Genomic DNA, 7,301 nt, shown 5'->3' with positions numbered 1-7,301 from the left:
TGCATTGGCAGGTGGATTCTTGACCACTATGCCACCTTATTCCTTATATATGGTATATTTTCTTCATATGTTCTATATATGATATATATATTCTATATACGTTTTCTATCATATAGTCTACATGATACATATATTCCATATATGATAGATATATTCTACATATGATGCATATTTTCTATGTAGGATACATGTATTCTACTTATATATTCTATATATGATATATTCTTTAAACATATATATTTTATAGATGATACATATATTCTTATTTTGTTGTTAACTTTTTATTTGGAGATAATGCAGTAAATGTACAGAAAAGTTGCAAGGAAAGTACAGAGATTTTTTTTTATATACCCTTTACCCAGCTTCTACTGATGCTAATGTCTTACATAACTATGATTATCAAAACTAAGAAATTAACATTGGTTCAGCCCTTAACTATACTTTCCAATTTCATTTGAATTTCACTATTTTCCCACTATTGTCCTATTTCTGTTCCCAGATCCCATTCAGGATATCACATTGCATTTATTAAAAAAAAATTTTTTTTATTAGAGTATCTTTGCTTTACAATGCTGTGTTAGTTTCTGCGATACAACGAAGTGAGTCAGCTATATGTGTACATATATCCCCTTCCTTTTGAACGCCTTCCTTTCCCTCCCATCCCCCCATCGCTCCACCCGGATCATCACTGAGGACCGAGCTGAGCTCCCTGCGTTGTTCAGCAGCTTCCCCCTAGCTGTCTATCTTACACTTGGCAGTTACATATGTCAGACCTAATTTTCCAATTACACATGTGTCATATAATCTTATGCATGTGATATATTCTATACATCATATATATTCTTTATATGTGACAATTTTCTGATACTTAAATATATTAAATATATAAAAATATATTTCATGATACTTAAATATATTAAATGTATGTGTACATATAAAGCTTGACCAGGGTGCAGGATGACCAGATATGTAGTTAAACATTATTTCTAGGTGTGTCAATGGTTAAGACGCATAGAACATCTTAACGGATGTCGCTAGGGGAAAAAACCCCCCTGGGAGACTCTGAACAGCTCACTTGGCTGATCAGTATGGTAGGTCTTACTTAAATTAAATCAAAGCAGCATCTAGTTGACTCTGTGAATGGACATCTCAGGGCAAACTCAGTCCCCTTCCCCAGGGGATACGAATGTCAACAAACACTGCACAGGGTGCAGCTGTGTTTTCTGCCTTGGTGGTTTCTCTCTCTCTCTCTTTTTTAAAATATTTATTTGTTTGTTTGACTGCACTGGTCTTAGCTGCAGCATGTGGAATCTTCTATCTTTGTTGCAGCATGCAGGTTATTTACTTGCAGCATGTGGGATCTAGTTTCCTGACAAGGGATCTAACCTGAGCCCAGTGTATTGGAAGTGCAGAGTCTTAGCCGCTGGACCACCAGGGAAGTCTTGATTTCTCATCTTTGAGGTGGCAACTCATTTGGTTATACATTCTCCAAATATTCTTATAAAAATCTATAAATCTTTTATTTTATAGAAGTTTTAGCTACTTTATTCTGTCATTAGAAAGATGACTATAAACCAGTTAATCTGCTTATCCTAGTAGATGCTTAATACATACTTGTTAAAGCCATACAGAGAAATAAGTATCTTCTTTCTTTATTAAGCAGTATTTTTTTGGTGCTAGGACTTGGTAAAAACTAAAATCATCAACTGTTTTTGATTTATTATTTAATTATTAAAGGACAAAACTGCAAGGAATTTTAAAGATAACTTTGAACAACTGCCAGTAATATTTGAGGAAGTCCTTTTCCTTGCCACCCAGAACTTTTACAGTAAACCAATCTTTTTCTCTTTTCTTCATAAAGAATCAAAAAGACACTTCAGACATTAGCCATAATTAATCAAGACCAGACTGTCCAGGATAAAAAGTGAAATATTCGCTTACATAAGGACCTGTCACCCATCTAGATGTTTACTTGAAAACCCTCACATGTGTCTTTGTGTCGACTTGAAGTTCATGTACATTTCATCAACCTTGCCAACTAAAATTGACAGGTGGGGGCTTCCAGGGAGAGGGATTCTGAAGTCTAATCTGGGTTCACAGGCCACGAGTGGTCTGATCCACTATTTATTAAATATTTTATTTATTTATATATTTATTTGACTGCATCGGGTCTTAGTTGCAGCACACAGCATCTTCAGTGCCTCAGGCAGATCTTCTGTTGCAATGCATAGACTTTGGTTGTGGCACAGGCGCTCTGGAGTGTGGGCTTACTTGCTCCATGGCATGTGGGATCAAGCCCGCATAAGGTGGATTCTTAACCACTGGACCACTTGGGAAGTTCTAGCGTGATCTACTATTGATGTGTGCTGTGGGTAGAGAGGTAAGGAATAGCATCACCCTTCTTAGAAATTTGACCCCATTGGAAAAATGGCTTTAAGCAGTTTCAGACGGTTAGATTGATAGGTTTGTTTTTTACATACAGATATTTAAAGTATAGTTGATGAGGACATTTCTCACTTATCAGCTCAAAATGCACCTTCCTTTAAAGATAAAAGCTCAAATTAGTTCCCAGATGCACAGGCGAGTTTGTATGCTTGTACCACAGTTCTGGTTAAGAAGCTCTTATTTTTCTATAACCTTTAGCCACCATCTCATTTCTCTAAGTGTAAACCTTAGTTTTCCTGTAAGACTTTGCACAGTCATTCAATAACTCACAGATAATAGGTCCAAAGAATTGACTTCTCTCTGTTGAACGCAGAGAAGAAGGAAGATGAGTAGACAGCAGAAATGAACTTGCAACACTTGGAACAGGGTGTATGAGTTTGTCCTTAACGTATAAATCCTAAGATTTGCACCACTCCCCATTTTTTAGAATCTCAATCAATGTTGTTTTAGTTCATTTGCCGGTGTTGAAATGAATGTAGAGAGATGTGGTCATCATTTAAAAAGAAATGAGAGGCCATCCCATACCAGGGTGTAATGTAAATTGACATGGGACTGGATGGGATAGAAAATAAGGAGATGCTTCACATAAATAAAGGTGGACTTCTCTGATGACTCAGCAGTATAGAATTTGCCTGCAATGCAGGAGAGGCAGGTTCAGTCCCTGGGTTTGGAAGATCCCCTGGAGAAGAAAATGGCAACCCGCTCCAGTATTCTTGCCTGGGAAATCCCACGGACAGGGGAACCTGGGTGGGTTAGAGTCCCTGGGGTCGCAAAGAGTTGGATACAACTGAGCACCACCAGCACAGTAGGAAAAGTATCATTTTTTGAAATTGTTTCAGTTGTGATGTTTGTGTTTCAGTTGTGATTCACCGGGATGCACAAATCTGTATATTTCAAGCAATGTCAAATCTATTTCTTACTCTGGGTTGCAGTCAAAATCTATAAAAGAAAACCGCTGTGAATGGCATATATTATATGGAAAGGATTCTTCACCCTTGCCCCCACCCCAGCCCTCCCCAGCTGTGCTCAGAGAACATCCCGTCAGCAACATCCCATCTGAGTGGGAAGGACAGTGACGGGGACTGTGTGTGGTCACCCGCCTCATGCTGTAATCTTGTGGGCATTAGACAAATACTATTTTGATTTTGATTACCCCAGAGATCCTCTCTTAGAGACTGAAATTAAAGGAAGGCTCTGTCCACCCACCCTCAGAGGCAGGTGGAAGCAGAGAGGAACACAGCATCTTTTAGAGAGTCACATGGGAAACTTCCCAAGAGCAATCAGACCCACAAAGTCTCACGCTGCATTTCTCTATTTTGCTGAGCCAGATGGAAGATAGCTTCCCATACCATTCGCTCTTAAGACATGGAGCCTAGAAACCACTTCACTGTACTTCAGTTTTTGTGTATGCTGCAGGTGTGAAAGTTATCCACCTTTTACACACCTTAAGAATATCTTTTCTTTTCTTCCTTTCCCTTCCCTTCTCTTCCCTTTCCTTGAGGATGTCCATCTTTTCAAGACACATCTCCTGCTCTTGCCTTGCACCTAACCTACAGTGCAAGCATTGTGTTCATGCTTGTCACCTACAACTTGGCACTTACCATGGGTACTTGCCATCTGCCTCTACAACGGTTAAATCACGTGCTTCTGCAGCTGCTGAGTTCAGCATAGAGAGCAGAAATGAGGCACTTGGTGCTCAGGGGAAAACTGGCAGGACAGGTCTTCAGATAGTTAGATATTCTCAGTCAATTTTATGAGTCCAATTCTTGTATCTCCTCATTAAGCACTAAAATCCTTCATGGTGATGATTGTTCCTTGTGACTAGCAAAATTCACCAGACTAATAGAAATCTTTTGGAAAAATATGTGCTTGACTGCATGTATTCCCCCTTCACCAAAATTATATATGTACTAAGCTTTACCCCCTGACTCTTTGGAGCAGCTTCTCTGAGCTCTCCAAGGCACTGTCTCCCAGGCTGCAGTTCTCACTTTGCCCCAAATAGAACTTAACTTGCAACTCTCACATTGTGTTTTTTTTTTTTTAAGTCAATATGCATCAAATGCTTATTACAGATAATTTTGCATGTGTGTGGCTGAAAGTCTCCATTTTGAGTGGAGGTGTTCTCACCTATAGATAATAGTCTTTACCTTGTCCGTGAAGAAAGGCAAATGCACTCACTTGTTTACTTACTTAAGTGTAATTTAAAACCAACTCTTGAGCATAATGGGATGTTACAGCCAACATTTATTTTTTTCCTTTCATTAGATAAATAGTATTAAATTGGGATCCTTGAGAAAATTGTACCAACGGTATCATATTTGAATGTATTCCGAGCTTGAGACTCACTCAGGCAAATTTTTATCATATGCAAATCACCATCATTATGCAAATAAGAACATCCTCGTTGCCATGCAAGTGTAAAATGAATGTTTGTTTTTATAACGATGAATTATCTTTCCCAGTTGCAGTCTGCTGTGTGCAGTTCAGAAATCTGCGTGGGGGGCTCCTGTTTGTTTTCCAGAGATTTTTGTTGGTGTCAACGTGAATCTATTGCCAACTCGGGCAACGTGGATTCTCTCTTTATTCCCAGGTCTAGAATCCTATTTCTTTGTTGAAGCATTACTGGGTTTTGTGGTTTTTTGTAATTTATAGTTTATATATAGTAGCAAGTCTACAGCTAACTTGAAAAGCTGTAAGCCTTTTGTGGTTCAACTGGTAAGTTCCCTGCTTACTTTCAAAGTTCTCCAGGCCCTTTCTGAGTCATCTTAGAATCTCTCCAGGGAAGAAAATGACCCAGAAGAGTGGATTATTTTATTGTACTGCTGTATGATATAGGCTAGCTGGATAATATTAATAACAATAAATCATTAACAATTAATGCTCCCTAGTGAACACTATGTGCTAAGTATTTAATTCATAGTTTTTCATTTAATCCTCATGCAGCCCTTTAAGGAAGATTCTGTTATCATCTCTATTTCATATAAGAGGAAAATGAGCTCAGAGAGGTCAAATAACTTGTTCTGGGTCACATAGCCAGTAAGTGGTAGAGTCAGGACTCAGACCCAGGTTCCTGTTCCCACCAAGCTTAAGGTCCTGGCATTCACCTTGACTCTCTGAAGGGTGACTTGAACTTCAGAAGTTGGAGCCATGGGTGCTGAATAAAGCAGGGAGCTTGTCCAGGAGGCTGCAGTTAAAAGGAGAAACTTTGGTTCCCCTGAGGTCAAAAGGAGAGTCTCCAGCGATAGGGGAGTGAGCTGAGGTGATGGGTGAGGATGGGGATGGAAGAGGACCAGCCAGTGGACCAGTGTCTCTGAAGGTGGGCAGCATGAAGGCTTGCAACCAAGCAGGACCCTATGAGGCTCTTGGACATAAAGCTTTTCTGTGTCCCTCATTTCTTGATTACCGAAAGTATTCTTCATTCTGCCTCCATGACCTTCCCTGAATTCCAAGGGGCAGGTTCAGACAGTTGCTAATCAGGGAAAAGAGGGGATGTGGAGACAAAGGAGGAGCAGTCAGGAGAAACAGTAGTGAAGCCTAGGGGCAGGGTCCTGGTTCCCCCTCAAGGGATACTCAGAACAATATCTTTGAACTGTTTTGCAGATACTGAAACCCACCCCAGGTGGGAGAAGTTAACTGTCTTCTGTTCACAAGCAGGTAGACGCCAGACTTGTTAGAACCAGAAAGTTGATGAGGCTGATTTCAGATTATATCACCACCAACCAATCAGAAGAATATTCATGAGCTGACCACACCTTCTTTGAACCATTACTATAAAATTCCTCATTACCCCTCCAGGTTGGGGCATGCAGTCTTGAGGGCATTAGCCCACTGTGGCCTCCTTTGCCTGGCAAAGCAACAAAGCTATTCATCTCCACTTTATCTGAAACTCTGTGTCCAAGTTTAAATCAGTATTGGGGTTGAATTTGCTTCAGGCTGAGGCCAGAGGACACTTCATTTTATGGTTCCCAGGAAGACATGAGATAATTATGAGTGGTATTAGGACTACCATTCAGGCTCCCACAGCCTGACATGATTTAGTCCTAACATGCTGTTTCCCCGCTTCCTGTCTATCTTAGTGTCTCCGTGGTCTAGATCCCCATCAATTTATTCCAGGCATGAGAGGGAAAAGGCTGTGGATGAGAACCTCATTGTAGAACATTCCTTCTCAGGCCCTGGGATTTTTCCTTTTGCAGATGTCTCATTGCACCTTTAATTCATGGCAGTTCAGCATCTATTCACTTTGGGAACTAACACCCTGATTTCCCCATTGGGAAATAATCAATGTCACATGGGATGCTGTCCAGCAGGTTGCTAACTCAGGCAACCTACTTTTTCCAAGTGCATTGGGGGATATCTCAAGTTCCTTCCCTGGAATTCAGATCATGAATACTGTGACCAGAAAACTGAGAGAGACTGGAACCAATGCCTCCAGAAAGACCTTGGGAAGATAACCAAATACCTTTTTTTTTTTTTTTAATGGAAAGCTTCATGAATTTGCCTGTCGTCCTTGTGCAAGAGCCATGCTAATCTTCTCTGTATCATTCCAGCTTAGTATATGTGCTGTCAATGTGAGCATGATAACCAAATACTTTTATTTGTTTATTTATCTGGTTGTCCCAGGTCTTAGTTGCAGCACACAGGATCTTTGATCTCCATTTGTGGGGTGTAGGATCTTTAGTTGTAGCATGTGAATTCTTAGTTTGTGGCATGTGAGATCAGGTTCCCTGACCAGAGATCAGACGCAGGCCCCCTGCAGTGAGAGTGCAGAGTCTTAAACCCTGGACCACCAGGGAAGTCCCATCCAAATACTTTCTGCCACCAGGAACTCCTCTGGTGACCTCTGCCAGCTGTGCCCT

The 7,301-nt window shown here is 40.4% G+C and overlaps 1 non-coding gene across 1 annotated transcript; it reads right to left on the bottom strand.

Moving 5' to 3' along the window:
* Positions 1–6,915: 6,915 nt before the first annotated feature.
* LOC122695831 lies at positions 6,916–7,021 on the bottom strand. Its single transcript, XR_006341580.1, has one exon. It is a non-coding gene; the product is annotated as a U6 spliceosomal RNA (small nuclear RNA).
* Positions 7,022–7,301: the final 280 nt, after the last annotated feature.

The sequence above is a fragment of the Cervus elaphus genome, chromosome 5 (genome assembly GCF_910594005.1).
Source record: "Cervus elaphus chromosome 5, mCerEla1.1, whole genome shotgun sequence".
In the NCBI taxonomy this organism is placed as follows: Eukaryota; Metazoa; Chordata; class Mammalia; order Artiodactyla; family Cervidae; genus Cervus; species Cervus elaphus.
Note: the sequence above shows the minus strand (reverse complement) of the source record. Positions and strands in the feature narration are given on the sequence as shown.